This window comes from Echinops telfairi, unplaced genomic scaffold (genome assembly GCF_000313985.2).
Source record: "Echinops telfairi isolate 266 unplaced genomic scaffold, ASM31398v2 ScPeMD7_7475;HRSCAF=8513, whole genome shotgun sequence".
NCBI classification, from domain to species: Eukaryota; Metazoa; Chordata; class Mammalia; order Afrosoricida; family Tenrecidae; genus Echinops; species Echinops telfairi.
This window is the reverse complement of record NW_022111379.1, coordinates 17,997,427-18,020,200: the sequence shown is the minus strand read 5'-3', so window position 1 is coordinate 18,020,200 and position 22,774 is coordinate 17,997,427. Positions and strand designations below refer to the sequence as shown.

General features: G+C 39.7%; 1 protein-coding gene across 2 annotated transcripts in view; it reads right to left on the bottom strand.

Moving 5' to 3' along the window:
* The window catches only part of SOCS5 (suppressor of cytokine signaling 5), a 79,380-nt gene that overhangs the window by 56,101 nt on the left and 505 nt on the right, over positions 1-22,774 (bottom strand). The window contains exon 1 of one of the 2 annotated variants that reach the window (XM_045285827.1): positions 22,436-22,452. The exons of the other annotated variant lie outside the window; for it this stretch is intronic. The gene's annotated coding sequence lies outside the window, so the exon portion shown is untranslated. Of the gene's footprint in view, positions 1-22,435; positions 22,453-22,774 lie in introns of those variants that run through there. 2 annotated transcript variants of the gene reach the window in all.

The window sequence follows — 22,774 nt, the reverse complement described above, 5'->3', positions numbered from 1 at the left end:
TACTAACGGAAGTTTCCTGGAGCTGCAAACACTTGTCGTTCTCTGAGGTTTGGTGCCTCCTGGGGCAAGGGGAACAAAACCCAACTGCCATCAAGTCTATTCCAACACACAGTCCAGTCACAGCAGCACTCCGGGACGACGGGGTGGAACTGCCCCGTGGGCTTCCAAGACTGTAAATCTTTATGGGACTAAAAGTCTCATCTTTCCCCACCAAAGCGGCTGGTGGTTTCGAACTTCCCTTGCAGTTAGCAGCCCAATGTGTAGTCTACTACAACAGACCTCTCTGGAAGAAAGTGTCTGTTTCTCTGTTCTTTAACTACATTCCTTTCCCTTTTCTTGTGACTATGAACTTGCTCGGCTGGACTGCTAACAAGTGCCATATATACTAAAAGATGTGCAGTTCACTAGTGAGGTGTTCCTGAAGCCATTAGGCCCATCTGCTGAAGAGGAAGAGCTCCAGGCAGCAAAGATAGTATTTTATCTAAATCTTTAGTGCTAAATCTTTAACGTAAGGTCACATCATCTTCCAAGAGATGGGTAGTAACAGTGGCTGAAAACTACTTTAAAAGCAGCTCTGGAAACAAAGAAAGAAAGAAATGCTTGATAGAAACAAACACAGTCAAAAGTACAAACCCAAGAGACTGCTTTAAGCAAGCTTAGGATATATATTACATATGTGGTACAAGATAAGTATGTCTCTCATCAATGCTGCACCCACCAAAGAATTTCACAAGAAGAGGTATAACAAGATCAAGAAAGAGTTGTACAAGCCCCCAATGATGAAAAAGAAAATCAAGAAAACACAAAATCACTTATATCCTTTTTTCTCATTCTCCCAATGATTTTATCAAACTTTTTCAAATCACTACTGTAGAATATGTGGAAAAATATTAATATGAGATAATTTTTAATTACTCTTAATTTGACTACTGAAACACAGCATATCCCTTGATTCCGAATCATAGCAACCCCTATGAGGCAGATTAGAAGGGCCCCATAGGGTTTCTCAGGCTGAAGGAGGAGACTTAAACATCTTTCTCAGATGGAGCACCTGGTGGGGTTGAAATACAAACTTTCAGTTTGTTGCTAAGTGCTCAACCACGGCACTACTCAGCCTACTGCCTTAAGTGCATTCGGACGCACACCGATGCTACGGAACCACCTCGTCAGTTAGCAGCCACACACTTACCTGACAGGGCTCCTTAAGTCTATTTTGATGGACAGTTGATGTTTTATGTCTCCTTTTTAAGAAAATAAAATGTATTATAACACTTCTTTTTTTATTTGGCTTCTTGTGAACATCTTCTTATACCTTTAAAATATCCTAAAGCTCAGTTTATTTCCTGACAATTTTATTATGATCAGTATATCAAACAAAAATCTTAGAGAACTAACTTGTAAAGGTTGTGCAGTGTTTGGTGGCATGGGTGTAGCACAGCTTAATCATTTAAGGTATGTCCAGTGTGTTATTAACAGCATCACAATGAATCTGTAATACACACTAATATGCACATACAAACATACATGTGTGCATCTCTATTTCATCATGATAAATTTCTAGACATGAAATGTTGGGGAACAACATATGTACATTTTTAAGGCTTCAGAATATTGTCTAATCAATTAGGAAATTGTACCAGCAGCAGAGAACATGCTAACACTGCATTCTTTTTATTAGGACATACCTATTGGAGCATGAAGTTAATGACATGATCCCGAACACGTAGGGTTTTTCCATAACCTTACTTCTTAAGCTTAGAGAAAAATAACTTAGGAACTAATACCTCTTATAGGGAATAAACATTTATCTCAAACTTTTCCAGTGTTGCTTGCTGAAAAAATGTACCTGTTAAATTTAAGTTACTTTTAATTAAAAATAGCATGACTTGGATAAGCCCATTTTCCAAGTTATCCTTCTACACGTGTGTATTTGCAATAATGATGGCTGAAGTGATAACACATGCTGTTGTTGCATGCAGTCAAGCCAATTCCTGCTCATGTTGACCCAATAGAAAAGAGAACTACCCCTATAAACTTCCTAAACTGGGACCCTTTATTACCCAAAGCAGATTGCCACAACTTCTCTGCCAGTAAGCCACTGGTGGGCTGAAAGTCCCAGTCCTTTCATTAGCAGTCTAGCTCTGCCAGTACCGTACTACCAGGGTCCCTGATGTTCATATAGCCATGGTAAAGGATGGGTTTAGGGACATTGAACTGTTTGTCTTTCTTTCTACCTTATTCTTTGTAGCTTTGCATACTGCTTGAAAATTAAATTATGAGTTAGCATTATTATTATTTTTTAATATAAAAAACTAGAATAAGGTATGGCATCTAGAAAAATGTAAAGCCACTCTAAGGTCACCGTTTATCCAAATAATAAACTGTAGAATAAACAAAAACACCTGTAAGGAAGTGCTCCTTTAAAAGGTCAACGATACGAGGCCAACTAGTAAGCATTTACACAGAAGATGAGAAGGCCTGAGGGACAGGAATCTGGGTGGGCGGCAATGGAGCAGGCAGGTAAAAGTGGTCAGAGTCCTGACACACTACAGGAATTGTGACCAATTGTGCATCAATTGTTCAACGGAATCCTAACTTTCTACATAAACTTTCAACTAAAATACAATAATCATAAAAAGAAAAAGCAAGAAATAATAAACCATAATTAGGAGACAGAAATAGCAGGGCTAAAAGAAACTAGAGAAGACAGACTTTTAAAATGCTCTGAGAAAAAGATGGAAGACTTAAAAAGAAAAACATGAGGAAATGGAAGACGCAACAGAGAAACTTTAGAACTGAAAAATTAGACTAGCTGATATTTTTTAATTTCCTGGATAGGCAAAACAACAGATTATAAAATAGAGAAAGGGGGAAAAAACAAGCAAAAACCATTACGTTTAAAAGGGCAACAGAAACTTCAAATTGGGGGGGGGTGGATATAAAAAAAGAACAGAATTTCGGTGATCTCTGAGTTGATATCAAAGAACTCAGCATTAATGGGATTAGAGGCCTAGAAGGAGAGAAAGGAGTCTTGAGATGAAAAAGCTTTAAAGACAGATGATGGGAAAGCTTCCTAAATATAATAAACAATAAGCCTAGATATCCTAGAAGCTCACTGAACCTCAAGGATAAACACAAACACCACTAACCAACATCATTTATAAAAAGGAAAAACACAAATGAAAACTACTGTATACAAGGATGCACACAAAAAAACCTTAAAAGGGTCCAAAGAAAAACAACACATAAATACAGTGGAACAAACCTAAGAATTACCAGACTTCTTGTCATGACTATGCAAACAAGATAGTACAACATCTTTTAGATCATAGGTTTCCAAACTTATTTGGACTAATGCACCCTTTTCTGAAAAGGGGAAAAAGAAAATACATATTTTTTTTAATATATAAATAAGATATATATTTTTTGCACCCCGTGGCAATTACTGTATGCCCTGGAGTATAAACCGACCTGAATATCAGCCGAGGCACCTAATTTTACCACAAAAACTGCATTAAAATGTGCTGGAAAAGTCGGCTTACACATGAGCATATACGGTAAAAGTTTTTGTACTATATTTCCATAACCCAGGAAAAGAGTATCTATCAGCTTTTACAGCCACCCCCACTCATAATTCCAGGGCCCCCAAGGGGGCAGTATTACCCACTTTGGGGAATTTTTTTAGATGTTGGAGGGGACCTAAAGCTATATTTAGTAGCACTAACTTTTAAAATTGGAAATAAAATAGGCCAAAAAGTGAGAGTGAAGGAGAAGGCAAAGAGAGTGAGTCAGAGAGAAACCATAAATTTATTGCTAGCACACTTAAACTACAACAAAGGTGAATGTTTTAAATACAAAGGTAACATGAATCCAGATACAAATCTGGATCTATACAAAGAAATGAAGATCTAAAGAAATGTTTAAATAAAGAGAAATGTTTAAAATTGAAGTTCAGAGTAAAGACATTTTTCTCATTTTGGATTGTTTGAAGAGATAACTGACTAAGAACATAGACAGCAATGTTGGATTAGGAGCATAGCTAAAAACAAAGTGCATGACATCAAAAGCATAAAAGGGGAAATGTTAAGATAGAAGGAGGCCCAATAGAAAAGTGGGTGAAGGGAGACGTCGGACAGGGCAAGATATGACAAAATATCAATTTATAAACTATCAAGGACTCATGAGGGAGGGGGGAGCGGGGAGGGAGGGGAAAAATGAGGACCTAATGCCAGGGGCATAAGTGGAGAGGAAATGTTTTGAGAATGATGAGGGCAATGAATGTACAAATGCGCTTTACAAAATTGATGTGTGTATGGATTGTGATAACAGTTGTATGAGCCCCTAATAAAATGATTAAAAAAAAAAAAAAGATAGGTGGCCTAGTGGTGCTGTGGATTAGATGTTGTGGTGCTAACAACGTCAGTAATTCAAACTCACAAGCAGCTCTGCAAGAGAAAGATGAGGCTGTCTGCTCCCACTGAAGATTTACAGCCTTATAAACTCATACAGGGTTGCTAAGAGTTGGAATGGGCTCAATGGCAGTAGGTCACTATAAGATTTACAGAAGTCCTGGTGGTGTAATAGTTAAGCACTTGACTGCTAATTGAGAAGTTAATAGTTTGAACCCACCAGATGCTTGGCACGAGAAAGATGGGACAGCTCTACTACTATTACTCTGTCTTGTAAGTCAGCACTGACTCAATGGCAATGGGTTTATTAAAAGATTTGTACACTATACATGAAGTGGAATACTATTATTTTATGACAGATCACGGTTAAATGATTTGTAACTAGGGCTACCAATAGCTAAAAGGTTTTGAGAGGCATAAATAATAAGCAAAGAGAATGAAGAAAATAAAATTATATAATCTAAAACCAAGCAAAAAAACAAAAGGACAGATGGAACAATTAGAAAACTAGTGGTAAAATAGCCCAATTCAATCCAGTCATATCAATGATTACATTAAGTACAAATCATCTAAACCAGAATTGGCATACTTTTTTTGAAAGCACCAGAAAATATTTTGGACTTTGAGAACCAACTACTTAAGCTATCAGTGTAATGCAAAAGAAGACACATGCTAATACATAAATGACTCAACAAGGCTTTGTTGTAATAAAATTTTATGTATACAAACAGGTGGTAAGGCAGATCTGGCCTATGGGCCAACTCCTGATCTAAATACATCCAATTAAAAGTTAGAAACTGTCAGACTGAATAAGAAAGCAATACTCAACTGCATGCTGTCTACACAAAACCTACTTTAAATATACCAATGTTAGTCCTTTATATAAAATGGTGTAATATTTGCAATATCTATAAAATCATCCCATAGGCTTTATGTATCTCTAAATTACTTATAATACCCAATACAATGTAAATGCTATATAAACAGCACTTTGCCAAGATGGCGCCTTCTCTGCCTTTGAGAGATTTATTTGACTACTTAATTGCTTCTGAGGAGCCATTGTTTCCACAGAAACAAAGGACGCACACAACACACAGGCAGTGAACAAACAAGCTGAGGATCAACAATGCTCAGACAGTGAGTGCTGCAGACAGAGGAATGGTGAAATGGTGTGGCTACACATCATCACTGCATTCATTCAAGTTTCGCTTTTCGGAGAATGCTAGAATTTTTGTTTTCTGGAATATTTTCAATCTACTCTTGGGTTGGGCACGGGGATATGGAACCCAAAAGTGTAGAGGGAAGCTGTATTGTGTGTGTACTAGTCAAAATGAAAGCTAATATGCAAAACTTTTATACTGAAAAGTACAGAATAAGGCTGAGAGAGACTGAAAAAGGGCTAAAGAGATATACCATCTTCATGGATCAAAGGATTCTATCATTAAAATGTTCAATTTTCTCAAATTCAACCTACTTAAAAACTCAACCTATTTATACACTCAATCTACTTAAAATACCCCAGGCTTTCTTGTAGAAATTGAAATGCAAATTCTAAAATTTATATGGAAATATGAAGGACTAGACAGGTCAAAACAACCTTGGGTGGAGAAAGGAAGTAGGAAAGAAGGTAGAAAGGGAGGGAGGGAGGACGAATGAGCCAAATTGAGGGATTTATATTTGGAACTGCCAGGTAAGCACTGGGACTTCTAATGGGGCCAAACCCAAGAGCCACTTCACAAGAGAAAAATTTGGCTCCTGTAAAGATTTACAGTCTCAGAAACCCTACGGACCACTCTGAGTCATACTAGATTCCACGGCAGTGGGTTTTTAAATCTAAAATTCAATAAAGCTGTGGTATTCAAGGTCATGCAATGTTAGCATAAAGACAGACAGATCAATAAAATAAACACATGCATTTATTCAAATCCACTGATCTGTACACAAGGCTATATGCATAAGCAATTAATGTGGAAAGTGGCATCTTTTTAACAAATTGTGCTGGAACTGATTTTGAGACAAAATAGGGAAAAAATTAACCTCAACTCCTGTTGTTGTGTGCCATCCAATCACTGTTGACTTACAGCTGCCCTGAGAGAGGGTTTTCTCAGCTGTAAAATGTTGAGAGAGTAGATCGCCAGGTCTTGTATTCCACAGAACGGCTTTTGGGTTCAAACCACCGATCTTTCAGTTTGCGACCAAGAGTTTAACCGTATTTTAATTTACCCCCATACACAAAAAATTAACTAATTCATAGACCTAAACAAAAGGCTCCAACAATAACACTTTGTGATGTACAAGAATGCCTTCACAATCATAAAGCATCAAAGATTTCTTAGGGCCTAATGATTAAAAAAGAAAAAAAATTAAGTCCGTCTTCATTAAATGAAAAATTCATGTCAATCAGACACGTAAACTGGCAGTAAACTGGCAACTATATAGACTGGAAGAATATATATGCACTGCATATATTTAACAAAGCACTTGCATCTAAACACAACAAGAATAAAAAAAGACAAACCCTCGGTTGAAAGATGGCTACCCACTAGTTGGTTTCAATTACAGCAACCCCATATACAACCTGGTCCCATTAAAACTGCTGCCTCTTCATCTATGTACAGATCCTACATGGGCACAATTAAATATTTTAGAATTCCCATTTTTCCAATATTATCCTTAATTTGTTATGATCAAATGCATTTGTATAGTTGGTTTCCAGTTGCTTTCAATTACAGCAACCCCACATACAACCTGGTCCCATTAAAACTGCTGCCTCTTCATCTATGTACAGATCCTACATGGGCACAATTAAAAATTTTAGAATTCCCATTTTTCCAATATTATCCTTAATTTGTTATGATCAAATGCATTTGTATAGTCAATAAAATACAGGTAAACATTTGGAAAAAGAAAAAAGGCTACCTGCATTGATTGGACATTTCAAAAAAGAAGAGAGGAATATCCTATATAATATATGCACTTGGGGGGACAAAGAGGGAACCAATCACAATGATCTACATATAACCCCTTCCTAGGGAGATGGACAACAGAAAAAATGGGTGAAGGGAGACAGCGTTGGTATAAAACATGGGGTGGGGGGATTTATAAATTATCAAGGGTTCATGAGGGAGGGAGGAAATGAGGGGTTCAAGTAGAAAGAAAATGTTTTGAGAATGTTGATGGCAACATATGTACAAATGTGCTTGACACAATGGATGGATGTATGGATGGTGATAAAAGCCCCCAATAAAATGATTTAAAATTACATATATGCACTTGGTAAAATGGCTCAATTCACCCCATCAGGAAAATGCAAATTAAAGTAAAATGAAGTATCGTAATAACTCCAGTAGAATGGCTAAACCACATATTGATTGGTGAAGATATGGCATGCAATGCTCACATATTGCTTGTCGGTGTGTCAAACCATGTTGGACATGGTTCTGGCAGCTTCTTACATTAAGTACACATCCGCCCTGTAACCCAGCAATCCTATTTCTAGGTATTCACCAAAAATGACAGAAAATGTGTCACACGCACACAAGAAAAAAACATACAGCAAGAGTACTCCAGGATGAGTTATGGTATATTGTTGGATCACTGTTGATCTGATTGTACCTGATGTTCAGATGCTTCTCTCCAATAAATAAATTTAAATTAAAAACAAAAAAAGTACACAGGCAAGTTCATAGCAGTTTTATTCATGACAGCCAAAAAGTGTAAACAACCCAAATCTACAAATAAAAGTATTTAACTTCTAGCTATCAAGAAGCTCCTTGGGGAAATGATGATGGCAACAAATGTACAAAAGTGCTTGACACAATGGATGGTATGTGTGGATTATGGTAAGAGTTGTACGACCCCCAAATAAAATGATTTAAATTTTAAAAAGAAGAAGAAACACCTTGGACTACAGGTCAGGCAAGGTGCTTCCAAAAAGTCACAGCTGTGAAATTCCCACATGCGACTAATGACTGGACAGGAACTAAAGTATCTATGCAATAGATTACTAGTCAGCAACCAAAAGTAACAACATGCATGAACTTCAAAACATTGTTGACAAATGTCAATATTCTCCCCCAGCAATCCATAAGTACAATGCGATCCCAATCCCAACATTCTTTAAGGAGGAGGAAAAACTAAGCACCAGTTTTGCATGAGAAGGAAAGACCCCCACCCCTCAAATAACCTGTACCCCACTGCCAGTGAGTTGATTCCAACTCAGAGAGTCTACAAGACAGTAAAATCACTCCTTTGAGCTTCTTACAGTGTAACCTTCCAGGAGCACACAGTCTCATCTGTGGAGAGGCTGTGGAGTGGCTGATGGGTTTGAAGTGCTGACCTGGCAACTAACTCAATGCTTAACCAACTGTGCCCCCAGGGCCCTATTCGGAGCAGCAACACACTGTGGAAAAGGAAATGCAGAGGGCTGCATGCTTCCCAATCTCCACGCCCCGTGCTCAGCCATCGCAGTCAAAATAAGACACATGGACCAAGGGAACAGAACTGAAAACGCAGAAAGTAAATCCATCCACCTGTTGTTGTCAGGTACTGCTGACTCGGTTCTAACTCAGAGCAACCCGATGCACAACAGAAGGCAACATCCCCCAGTCCTATGTTACCTCCCAATCTTTCCTGTTTGAGCCCACTGTTGCAGCCACTGTGTCAATCAATCCATTTCCTTGTGTCTTCCTCTTACTGATCCTCCACTTTCCCAAGCATGCTGTCCTTCTCCAGGACTGGCCTCCCCTAAGAATCCTGAAGGGGCTTCAAAGGCTGATGAAAAAAAGTAAGATAATAGAAAATGTCTACTAAGTTTTTAAAGCCACCTTGTATGTCCAAAGTATGTGTCATGGAGCCTCTCCATCCTCTAAGCAGCATTCTGGATGTACTTGTTCCAGCACAGATCTGTTCCCTCTTCTGGCAGACCGTGCTTTTTTCAGTATCCTTCATCAATATCATAATCTGAATGCATCATTCTTTTCCCATCTTTCTTGTTCACCATCCAGCTTTCACATCCAGATGAAGCTACTACAAATGGCTTGGGTCAGGGCACCTTGGTCTACAAAGTGACATCTTTGTTTTTAATTAACTTTAAAATGTAGTATTTTGCAGCAGATTATACCAATGCAATACATCAGTTGATTTCTTGACTGCTATTTTCCATGGGCAAGGAGTTCTGGTGGTGAAGTGGTTACCCACATTGAGTTGCTAGCTGCAAGGTCAGCAGTTCAAAATCACCACCTGCTCCTTAAGAGAAAGATGGGCTTTCTATTATCATAAAGAGATATAGTCTCAAAGACTCACAGGGACCATTCTATCCTGCCCTATAGGGTCACTGTGGGTCTGCATCGACTCAATGGCAGTAAACTTGGTTTTGGTTTAATATTTCCATAGGCATTGATAGTGGGTGCAAGTAAAATGAAATCCCTGACATATTCAATAATTCAAAACTCCTCACCTACTGAATGAGAATTCTTTCGGGAGGAAAAGGGGCTAGAGACTCGCATTTTGAACCAGAGCCTATATTATTCTTCGGTCTAGGAAAGGTGGAGAACAACTGCTCCCCAAGTAGATAGTAAGAACATTGAAGAAATCTAGACAGTATATAAAATGAGTTACCAGGGCTATGTCATAACCTACACTTGCCATCTTCAGTAAATAAATGCTATTTAAATCCTATCACACTACTCCATTAAAGTTTCGTTTTTTATTCCTTATGTGCTTCAAGATGTTCTCATGCCAAAACTCAGGCTTCCATTATCTAACTACCCTAATTTCTCATGAATCCCAATTCTAATTATGGATGTTAGATTTTTTTTAAATCCTGTTCACCAGCTTTTTTTTTTTAATTCTCCCTTAAATTTCTACTTACTCGACAGTGTTCTCCTCCCCTCTGAAAGTGTTATTACTATGCTTTTCTGCACAGCCTTGTTGTTCCACCTCCTCAAAAACCAAACCCCAAATTCATCTTTTCCACTAAGTGCTAAACCACCTAAATCAAAGATTCTTTCCAAATTTCCCTCAGCACTTGAAGATCCTGCTCCTAATAGATGCATTTATTTTACTGAATTTGGGCATCACATCTCGATGACTCACCATTCTCCATTCCCTGGCTTAGAGAGTAGAACCTCTGGGGAGAAATGAAAATGTTAGTCCTCTTGAAGGTTTTTCCTTGTGTGCTTTGCTCACTTTGCCCTCCTAGAGTGCATTCTATTTACCAGGTCTTACATTCTTACATAGAAGCAGCCCTGGTGCTGCGGGTTAAGCATTGGGTTGCTAACCTCAAGGTCGATGGTTCAAACCTTGTAGTTGTTCTGTGGTACAGAGATGAGTGTGGCTGCTACCCTAAGATTTAGAGCCTCGAAAACCGTACCAAGTGTCCCTGTGAGTCGTAAAGACTCACTGTATTCGTCAGGGGATGTTTGGAAGCAGTAGGGGGAGTTCTGTACAGCTGGAGGAGGCAGGAAGAAAGACAAGTAAAGAGCTAGTTGCTCAGTGCTGAGCTGGACTAGATTTTAAACATTACAAAAGACTTGAGGCTTCTGTATCGTTCAAACTACCTTATTGGCCTAAGAAACTAAAAACCTAAACCCACTGCCTTCTAGTTGATTCCAACTCAAAGCAACCTGTAGGAAAGAACAGAAAGACCCTTTGGGATTTCTGAGACTTTACATTTCTATGGGAGCAACTTCATCTTTCTCCCTCAGAATGACTGCTGGGTTCAAACCACTGATAATTGTGTTTAACTGCTCAAGTCGAAACTATTAGGCCACCGGGGCTCCTGTCTGCATTCCAAAGAAGAAAATCTAGCTGAAAAATAAGGAAGTGCTTTGGTCTAAGATTTCCCTGTGTTGTCTGGGGCCCGCTAGACAAGATGCCGCTCCAGTCAGGAAGGCAAATACCAATTGGTGCAACATTTCAATGATGCTTCTGGCAGCAATTGTTTGTCTGTTCTTTGCAGGGCTATGCAGTGAGGTTTGGGTAAAGGAGACTTTGTGGACAACAGAACGAAACACTGCCCAGTCCTGCACCAGCCTCTCAACTGTTCTTATGGTTGAGCCTACTGTGGCAGCTATTGTCTCGATCCTGTTGGCTGCCCCTCTACTTTACCAAACGTGATGTCTGTCCTTCTTCAGGGACTTATCCCTCAAGAATATGTCCACAGTATGTGAGATGAAGTTGCGCCTTCCTGGCTTCTAAGAAGCATTCTGCCTCTACTTCTTCCAAGACAGATGTATTGGTTCTTTTGACAATACATGGTACTTTCAATATTCTTCACCAGAACCATAATTCGAATGCAGTGATTTTTTCTAGGTCTTCCTTATTCAATGTCCAACTTTCACATGCACATGAAGTGACTGAAAATACCACAACTTGGATCATCAGGTGCACCTGAGTCCTCAAAGTAACATCCTCATTTCAATATGTAAAGAGGTCTTGTGCAGACTTACCCAGTGCAATGTGTCCTTTGATCTCCTGACTGCTGTTTCCATAAGCATTGATTGTGGATCCAAGCAAGATAAAATCCTTGACAACTTCTATCTTTTTTTTAAAATCATTTTATTAGGGGCTCATACAACTTTTATCACAATCTTCTATCTTTTTTTTCTGTTTACCATGATGCTACTTACCTATTGGTCCAATTGAGAGGATTTGGGTTTTCTTTACAATGGGTTGTAATCTATACTGAAGGCTGCAGTCCTTGATCTTTATAAGCAAGTGTTTCACATCTTCCATTTTAGCAAGTCAGGTTGTATTATCTGCATATCGTAGGTGGTTAATAAGCCTTCTTCCAATCCTGACATCACATTCTTCTGCATACAATCCAGCTTCTTGAATTATTTGTTCAGCATACACAATGAATAAGTATGGTGAGAGGATACAGCCCTGACACACTCTTTCTTGATTATAAAACATTTAGTATTCCCTTGTTCTGTTCACAAAACTGCCTCTTGATCCAGGTACAGGTCCTGGATAATCACATGTCCTGGAATTCCCATTCTTCTCAATGCTAGCCATAGTTTGCTATGGTCCACAGCCAAATGCCTTTGCACAGTCAATAAAACATAAGTGACTTATCCACCACATGTGTGTCAGTTTATTATACAGCAGTGGCTTGTGTGTTACCATGATGCTAGAAGTTATATGTCATTAGTATTTTCAAACACCAGCAAAACTGAGCAGGTTTCAGCAGAGCTTTTAAACTAAGAACAGACTACGAAGAAAGAATAGGCTGTTGACTTCAGAGGAATTAGCCACTGAGAACCTTACAGGTAAAGGAGAGCAAATGGTAAATATTTTTAAATACTCAAACTCCTGTACTGAGTTAATTGTTGTTCTGATTATATTATTAATTAGAAATTAAGGTCATTACTCATCTACCTACAAGTCTGTATCTATAAACTTTGGCCACTCTCCTAGACTAAGAGCTCTAGACATATTTCCAACTGATGCCTTGGGTTATGGCATCATGTAGCTAAAAAGCAAGCCTAACAATCTAAAAGCAAACCCAGTTAATTCCTCACCCCAAAAATTGCACATATTACAGTAAAACCTGCAAAAGCTAGGCTCTATGCAAGGCAGAAAACTATCAGAAAAGGAAAACAGAACTATTTTCCACTATAAGAGAGTGACAGAAAGACTGTACCCTTACAAAGGCATAACAGTTTGTGAGCCCTGAAAATGTAAGGCCATTCCACTGAGTTATGGTTCTCAGCGGTTTCACTCTATTCTCACACCATCCGGAACAGACTCATCTTCAACTTCTCTTCCTTCACCCCCAGCAGTAACCCAAGTCTGCATGACTTGGATCCCTCAATCCCTCTGCCATCACTCGTTTCCATTCTCACTGAAGCGTAATTCAAACCACCAGAGCCTCTCTGACCTGAACTAGGGCAGACTCATAAATAGCACCCTTGACTGATTATTAGAGGCCAAAGAGAATGCCACACTCACCACCCTACCATATCTATTTATTTACTCAATACTTATTTGGTGAATAAATGCCTCCAATTGCTTTTCTTCAGGCTTATTGTCTTCATTGCTGCTGCATTCATTTTCTGAAACACAAAACTTGTTTATGTCACTTACCCACCTAAGAAACACAGAAATCCACTCTACCTTGGTCCCAGTCTAGCTTCCTAGCACTCTATTGCACTCACTTAGATCAAACGTTGTCCTTCTTGGACACACTGACCTTTCATTTTTAATAATGTAAAACAAATAGTAACTCAGCCTAGCTTATTTTTATGAGCACCCTCATACTATTTAAAGGCATTGGCTAAACCTGTATAGAAGTAATGAGTGAAAGAACAATCAGATGTTACAGCCAACTCTCAATTAGCTTATTTTCATAGCCTTATTAACACGGCCAATTGTAGACCAAATAACAAAGTGAACAAAATGTCTCAACTACCTGCTGAGCTTCGTCCTTCCAGTAAATCAATGTTGAAATCCCTTATGACAGGCTTACTTTGATTGTGGGCAAGGGGACAACTTTAACTCAGTTTTCACCATCTTTGTCCTTTGCCTCTCTTCCAACCAACACCTCCCTCCTTTCACACTTCTGCCATTTCTCCTCCTAGCTTCTTTTCTCCTGTCCAGTTCTCACTGCAGGCCCCTTGCGCCTGCACAAGGACATCAGCATCCCTCCGTCACTCTTAACTGCATAGTACTTAAAAATGCACAAAGCACTTGGCTCTCATCACCCAATTTTTTAGGTTTTGAAAATCAACTATCACATATTGAGCAGTTTATACATAGCAGATGCTGCCCTTGGTACTTTCTCATATTTTATCTCATTTTTGAGGAAACTGCAGTTCAAAGAGGTTCTATGATTCACTTAATATGTGGCTGGCTATTCCCTCTGCTAAGAACGCCGCACCCTCCTTCACCAGCTCATCTCTCATGCTGGGCTCAAGCCTTCCTGGACTCCTGAAGCAAGGATACTATCTATACACCTGCTTCCATGCTGTTCCAATTACGGTTTTTCCCACCACGACTGCAAACCACTACAAGAATCTAGATCTCTAGACTCTAGACTCATATTTGGGTAGTCTTTACTATCATTTTGTCTATGACCATTAATGATCCAGCATTTCATAATGGCAACAGGCTTTTGTGGGTAGCCAGTTTATGTACCAATCTCAAAAAGTAAATAAAGGGTACAACAGAACATCCTCCTCTCCCTCACTACCATCAAATTGATGCAGACTCAGAGCGACCCCAGAGAACAGGGTAGAACCGCCCCTCCCTGCTGTGGGCTTCTGAGGCTGTAACTTTTTTTATAGGGGTGGAAAGTATCTTTCCTCCCACTGTGTGGCTGGTGGTTTTGGACTGTGGATTTTGCAGTTAACAGCCCGCATGTAACCACTACACCCCTGGGGCTCCTAGTAAAACATCCCTATTGTTGTAGTTAGGTGCCATCGAGTCAGCTCCGACCCATAATAGAACACATAATAGAACAAAACACTGACTGGTCCTGTGTCATCCTAGCCCCCTAAAAAGCAAGCATTTAAGGAACTCCCTGAATCCACTCAAAGTACCTACCCTAGATGCCATCTCTTGTGGTACCAGCCTCCAAAGTCAATCACAAGGCCAGAGTCCCAACTCAGACACTATGAAAAATGGAATAAAAAATAAAGAAAATTTCCCATGAACTTCTTAAAGCTCCCTGTACTCATTGAGGAGAAAAAAAATCACTTAATTTGCATCGGTGAAGTTTCTTCTTCTCCAAAGCTAGCTCATACCAATTCTACCTTGCAGATTGTTAACAGCATTAAGTGAAAAATAAAAATAAAAAAGCCATCATAAATCACTAATCTTGGCAAACCCTTTTATAACTATTTTTACATAACACATTTTTTGTTTTCAGAGCACTTCCCAACAACCCTCAGCTTGTTCTTAGATTTTCTGGCCCACCAGCATTGCAATACTGCCTTCAAAGAAGCCAGTGCAGTGACTTCTGGATCCCCTTTTCTGGGTTACAACTCAGGCCCTATACATATAATCTGGACTATCTTCTCGTAAATATATTATCTTGTACCAACACACACAAAAACTCATCAAAGGATGTTCCTGCAGCTTCTCCTTGTTGGCTTGGCTTTTAACTATCTGGAACACGACAGAGAGTCAGCTGCAAATCTGGCAACTTTCACTGCCAGTATATCTTTAAATCATTTATAAAAATGTTAAATAAAACTGGTCCCCACTCTGAATTATCTGAAGGGCGATGAGCTTTGCCTGCTTTCTCGTTACTAAGTAGTTAAAGACTGAATTAGATATACCAGCTCCCCTTTGGCTACATGTGTATTTTAACCTTTAAGATAAGTTTCCAGACTTCTTTCAACAGAGTACATGTAAATGTTTAGTTACCTTATCCTTTACAATTAGAATATGACGAAGCTTCAGGAAATTCATGGAAAAATGGAATTAAAAAGCAAATCTTTCCCACAAACTTTCTGAAGTCTATTTACAGCCTCGCTGACTCAAAGGTAAAAGACACCAATGTGCAGGACTACACTAGAGCTAACTCAAATCCAACCTCCAAGAAAGACCATCCTTCCTGAACTACTTACCTGATCCGTAGGCATGGAGTGCAATTAAAGAGACCTGGTGGTGCAATGGTTAAAGCACTCAAATGTGAATGGAAGGCCTGAAGTTCAGTCCCACCAGCTGTTCAGTGGGAGAAAGATATGGCAGTGCACTTCCATGAAGATTACCGCCATGGAAACCCTATGGACTCTGTCCTGCAGAGTTACTATGAGTGAGAATCAACTCGACCACAATAGGGTTTGGGATTTGACAGTTGTTACTCTATCATTTTCATTCCATCATTCTATTTCTCTCTGCCCCATTTTAAGTCTGTCTAGTAATAGTGGTAGCATAGTGGGTTAGAGGTTGGCAGTTCAAAACCACCAAATGATCCTGGGAGGAAGATGCAGGTTTTCATTCCCGTAAAGAGTTACAGTCTCAGAAAACCATAGGGGCAGTTCTGTCCTGTCCTATAGGATTACTCTGAGTCAGAATTGACTTGATGGCAATAAGAGAGATTATTTAAATATTTTAGGTATATGTTATCTAAATAATTGAAGTATATTACTATACTTAATATATTATTTAAATAAGCTTCTGCTATCTCTAACTAAAGAATTCTGGATGTTTTTCCTATTCAGCACAATCTCCCAATAAAACAAGGAAGTCATAATATGAAGATACTACCCAGAACTGATAAATCCATTTCAAAATAATACTCCATACAAGAAAAAAAAATTTTTAATTATCATTCCTGTTTCATCTTATTAGCTAACATCACATTAAAGGTAAAGGTAATATTGGCATTAACATGCAAGTAAAATGTAAGTAAAATGTTGATAGGATCTGTAGAACCTCTACACTAAATTTGGTAATAGAGCCACTGTGATCTTTCTCAAATCGTTGGACCGACAAGTAGAATAAAGCTGGGAAATCACTCTTCAGTTAAAGCAATGGTTCTCAACCTGTGGGTCACAACCCCTTTAGAGGTCGAACGACCTTTTCACAGGGGCCACCCGATTCATAACAGTAGCAAAATGACAGTTATGAAGTAGCAACAAAAATAATTTTATGGTGGGGTGGAGGTCACCACAACATGAGGAAATGTTGAGAACCACTGAGTTAAAGTAACCTGAGGTAAACTTACCCCAAACTAATGTGAGTCAACAATCTAGCCAAATTACCCTTCAAGATTACTTCTGCTCTAAGCAAATTCAGAGGCCCTTAAAAGTCAGACAGCTGGGGAACACAAATGAAGAATTTATTAAGTTGGGCAAAGCAAATCATTCAGTTTCTCTATGTCATTATCTAATAGCAACATTGAAGCCAGGTACATTGCTTCCATAACTTACATTTAGGTAGTCCAGGTGCCCACAAATGCCATCCATAATGCCATAGTATGTTTAAATATATGAATGGAAAAGCTACACTTAATACCAATAATAAAACAGTGGTGGTTGTTAAGTGCCATCAGCTCGGTTCCAATTCATAGTGACCCTACATACAAGAGGACAGAACACTGCCTGGTCCTGTGACATCCTCACAATCTTCCTGTTTGACCTCACTGTTACAGCCACTGTGTCAATCCATTCATCAAGGGTCTTCCTCTTTTTCGTTGACCTTTTATTTCACCAAGCAGGATGTTCTTCTCCTCCAGGGACCGGTCTCTTCTGATAGCATGTCCAAAGTACGTGAAACGTGCTTGTTGCCTTTTAATATAAAAGCTATCTCTGAAGTCTTCTGAATCCATATTTAGCTAAATATTTAAACAATCTGAGTAAAGTCTGCATGTATAGATTCTACAAAATTCCTAGAATCATAAGAAGTTTAAGAGTTGGTTACTTTTCAAACATTAAAATTCTGTATTACCTTGAAAGCACCATGCTAAGTGCAATAGATCAGACACAAAAGAACAACTATTATAATTCTACATCTCTCTATGACAATTGGTTACCAAGACCAGGCAGGGGGGAGAGCAAGACAAACGGGGAACTCTGGAACTCGATCAAGGTGAGGGTTCTACATGATAAGCACGTCCCTGAACTGCACTCATAACCACAGAATGATGTGCTGTTGCTTTTTGTTTTTTGGTCATACACATATATTTAAAGTTCAGGGTTTTTTTGTTTTCTAAGGCTATTATTAGCGAAAGAAAAACATGGCCTAGGAATTTCTGATAAGTCTATCTAACTCTTAGTCCCACCACAATCACTTTGTAATAAAGAATTGATCATGTATTTCTCATGTAATGTCCCACCAATAGAATATCTGCCAGCAATCTAAAACAGAATAGCAAGAATTAACTGCTGACGTAATAAAGACACTTTTAAGTTGTCAGTTGTTCCTGATATGAACTCCAACACCTCTGGCTCTCTTCAATGAAACACTAGAAATAAGAGCAATTAAAACACATTATATTTTTAAAATAATGCTTTAAAAATAGTAACAGCTATAAACAAAGCAAGTCCTCATCAAAGGTAGCCTAAGACATAATCAGAATAGGATATAAATGTGGCAGGTAAGACGTTACATGGCAGAAGGTATCAGTGCCGGAAAGGACCATAAAGATGCACGAGAAGTAAGGTTAATAAATATAAATGAGAAGAAGAGTTGCTATAAGCAATAGACGAACATGAGGAGCACAAGCAAAGAATATCAAGAGGAAGAATCCATTCCCTTTGTGATACATCATTAACAAGGGCAGGGCCCTGAGATATTGAATGACTCCTACTGTCACCATCAAAAACACAGTAAAACCACCTGCTCATGACACTAGCTGGACCCGAGTTACAGCAAACTAATGAGAACTATATATTAAAAAAGAAATTAGAACTGCAAATTTGACCACTTGGCAAAACCTAACAGAGTAATGAATAAACTAACCCCCCAAAAATCGAACTCACTACTGTCAATTCCAACTCATAGAGACATCAAAATACTCATTGAATAGACAACAAAAGTTTAGTGATGACCTTATTCTATTATCAAGCACGGGTTGTAGTCACAGTAACATTTAAAAACAACCAAACCCAGTGCTGTGGAGTCCATCTCAACCCACGGGACCCTAAAAGACAGAGGACTGCCCCATGGGGTATCCACGATTGTGAATCTTTATGGAATCAGATGCCATCCCTCTCCCCCCTGGAGCACCTGGTAGATTTGAGCTAACCTATTGGTTGGCACCACAGAACCAACCAACTGAGCACTTAAACAGTTAATGAGCCTTGTAAATTCCTGATTTTCTCACCTGAACTTAGGCCAGTCAGTCTCTAGATCTTACGACGCTTCACCATGATACCTAATCAGTAGAATTTTTATTCTAACATAGTGATTCTGCAACCAAGGTCTCCCAATGACATCCAGAAAAACGGACACAATTGCTCTACCTTGATCTAATCGAAGGCCCAATGCAAGCAGAGGAGGAGGAGAAAAATCATGAGGGCATCTTTTGCTTTAACTGTCCCTTTGGGCAGACGGAAAGGATCTTGTAGTGGTTATGCATTGGGCTGTGATCGCAAGGTTGGCAGCGCAAGAGCACCGGTAGCTCCGAGGGAGAAAGGCTTTCACTCCTGGAAACAGTTGCAGTCTCGGAAACCCACAGGGGTGTCGCTATGAGTCAGCACTGGCTCAATGGCACTGAGTTTGGTTTTAGGCAGACTATTATCTGATCATCTTTATCTAGGAACTTTTTGTTGCCTTAAAACAGATGCTTTGGAGTCAACAGTATGGAAATGAGTGGACATACAAGTGTCTACATATACTTAATGAACCATAAAATTCATGTCAAATTTTTTGTTACCCTTACTGTGCGCTCAACTCACAGTCATGCCTCTGACTCATCGCAACCCTGTAAGACAAAGCAGAATTGTCCCTGTGGGTTTCTAAGGCTGCAGATCTTCACGGGAGTAGAAAGCCTCATTTGTCTCCATCAGAGCGGCTGGTGGTTTCTAACTGCTGATATTGTGGTTAGTAGCCCATTACACCATGTGTCTAATCCTCACTACTTCCCTAAGAGGGAAGACCCTAAGAAGCTGAAACATGGTTGGTTTGAGCCCACCCAGAGGCGCCTCAGAGAACAAGCCCCGTGATCACCTCTAAATGGTTACAGCCTTGAAACCCCTAGGGAGCAGAAGTGCTATTCTGTGCACATGGAGTGGAACCGAGTGCGAACAGACCTGCAACGAACCACCACCACCACCCTATGCTGCTGGATTTCATGATAAGAAACCAAGGTCAGTTCTTAATGTTCTTTAAGTGGCTGGGATACACAACCAGTCTTTTTTATCACAACCATGATAGAAATTACTTTCATAATTATCATATAATTCTACTATTTTTAAAGGAACAAAATTCCATTTTATCAATATAATAAAATGCTCACATTGACTAAAAATATTAATTTTCATAAAATCTACTTTGAAAAATGAGTTTTACTTATGAAAGCTCTAATGCAATTATCATTTAGCACTAAAAAGTATGCAAGAGTTTTCATTGTATTTTCATCTTGATGACCCTTTCTCTTCATTCCAGTGAGAAAAAAACATATCTTAACCAAAAAGTTGGCAATTCAAACCTAGCAGCCACTCCAAAGGAAAAAGAAGAGGCAGTCTGCTTTTTAAAAGATTTGCAACCTTGGAAACCTTCTGGGGCTGTTCAACTGTCTGGCAGGCAACAGGTTTTCAACAGGCTGCACGTCTCAAACCTTTCAATAAAGTTCACTCCATTTTGCGTCATTTCATATACAAAAGTAGTCATTCGGTTCAAACATCCCCATCCTTAGAGGGAAGCAGTATTACTAATAATCCAAAACCCATGTCTAGTTGGCACCAGAAGGCCTTAAAACATACACAACATGAATGTGATAGAGTCCAGAGGCCTGCACATCAGGCCTCGGCCTGCCATTAACTAGCAATTTAGTCAACTGTTCTGGGCCTTGGTTTCCCGATATGAAAAAGAATCATCTCATGTTCTACTCTTTCAGCTGGAAAAGAAATGTGACTCATGGGCATGTATCTTTTTTCCTAGCTTTCCCATTCTGTTTCCTTATTACCATGATTTTGCAGCTATTAAGTGTTTATTTCCTTAGTTCTGCAATAGGAGAAAAAAGTCCAAAACTAAACAAAGGTGATTGGGGGGGGGGGCTGACTTCCTGACACAGGTTCTCAAGGTGAATAATGCAGAAGCGATTATAATGTTAAAAGGTGTTCGGTTTCAATATTCTAGATTGCCAGGGGATGAGCCATACCTTTTCTCTAAGGACGAATAGTAAAATTCAAGGACAATAGGGAGGAAAAAAAATAACCATACATTTGTTATTCAAGGAATTAACGGTACCAACTGATATTAATACTAACACCTTTTTACAGAAATGTTCTTTGAATGATGAACTGAAACGAAAAATAAGATACATTTTCCCCCTAAAATATGTTCCTAATAAAACAAGCTTTCATTTTGTAAGTTATGAAGAAAATACTCTCCAAATGTAAAGACTTGGTAAAAAACCATCCGGCACTTAGTATTAAAAGGAATACAGATCTAGCTGTACAATTCTTAGATCCTTCTTCGGAGTGAAATGAAGAACCTCCGTGGACAGCCGGTAACCCTGGTGGGCATTTCCTACCAGGCACATTCTCAATAGAGTATTATGTAAATGCAAGGTTCTTAAAATTATGCTTTGGACATTAAGGTTCCCAAACTTTAGATTATTCAACCAGATTTTTAATATTACGTACTCGCTAGAGCTGCTAGCTGACTGGGCTTCCGGTTGAAAATGTGAAGTTTAGAAATATTTTGAAACTTCCACCGAATTTGAAATTGAATTTTCACATGCCTTGTAAAGAAACAATTAGGGGCGAGAGGAAGAAACCATGTGGATGACTATTAATCTTCTAGGAGGAAAACGGAACAGCCCAGCCAGGTCTACATTGTTAAAGTGAGGAGTGGTAAGCCACCGCTACGGATGGAGAGACTGCGATAAGAATTTCATGGTACAGCTACGAGAATTTCCAGCAAGACGAATCACTGGTGGACGACTACGAAACACATTCATAGATTTTTTTTTTAAAGGAATTACTGAAAGGGTCAATCAGCGAGTCTCTTCTCGGATGAAATATTAAAAAAAAAAAATTTTTTTTTTAATGTCAAAAACCACCTCGCGACTCCGATCTCCCTAGTCTTTTTAAAAGTTCAGAAGCAAATCGAGATGTGTACGTTAACCGCTTCTTAGCATCCTTCGTTAAACGCAATTCCCTCTCCAGGAAGTCATTGCGCTGCAGCTACTTCAATGTCCAAAGCGGAGTCCCAAGGACTCGTCGGAGCCCCAAGAGTTGCAGAAGGGTCGCCCTGCTGCCCCCGCATCCTTCTTCACTTCAGGTGAAACCCACGTAGGGGCTCCAGTCACCTCCCTCACCCATGCTCCCCAGTTTCCTCCCTCACATCCCAGGTCTCTTCTCCTCGACCTTGAGGACCCCCAAACCGAGTCCCAAGTAACTTACCCGGGGTCCCCTTCCCTGCTGCTGCCCTAACTGGCCCCGCGAGGGCTCCGATGGCTTCCCACCGACCACCACGACCCCGATCACCGACGCCCTCCTACTATCCTGGGACGACCTTTCCCCTCAGGTGCCTCCGAGCGGAAAAACAATTCGACATGAAATACACCGGGAGCCTCCGAAGCGCAAGGACACGCGGCCCGGGCTGGCCGTCCCTCGCCCGCCGTCCTTTGCTGGGCCGGCCCATCCCGGCCCGAGGGCCGGTGCTGCCTCCGCCCGGGGTGTTGGGGCGCCGGGCGTGGGCACCCGAGGGACGGAGCGGCGGCCGCTAACGGCGGCGCGGGG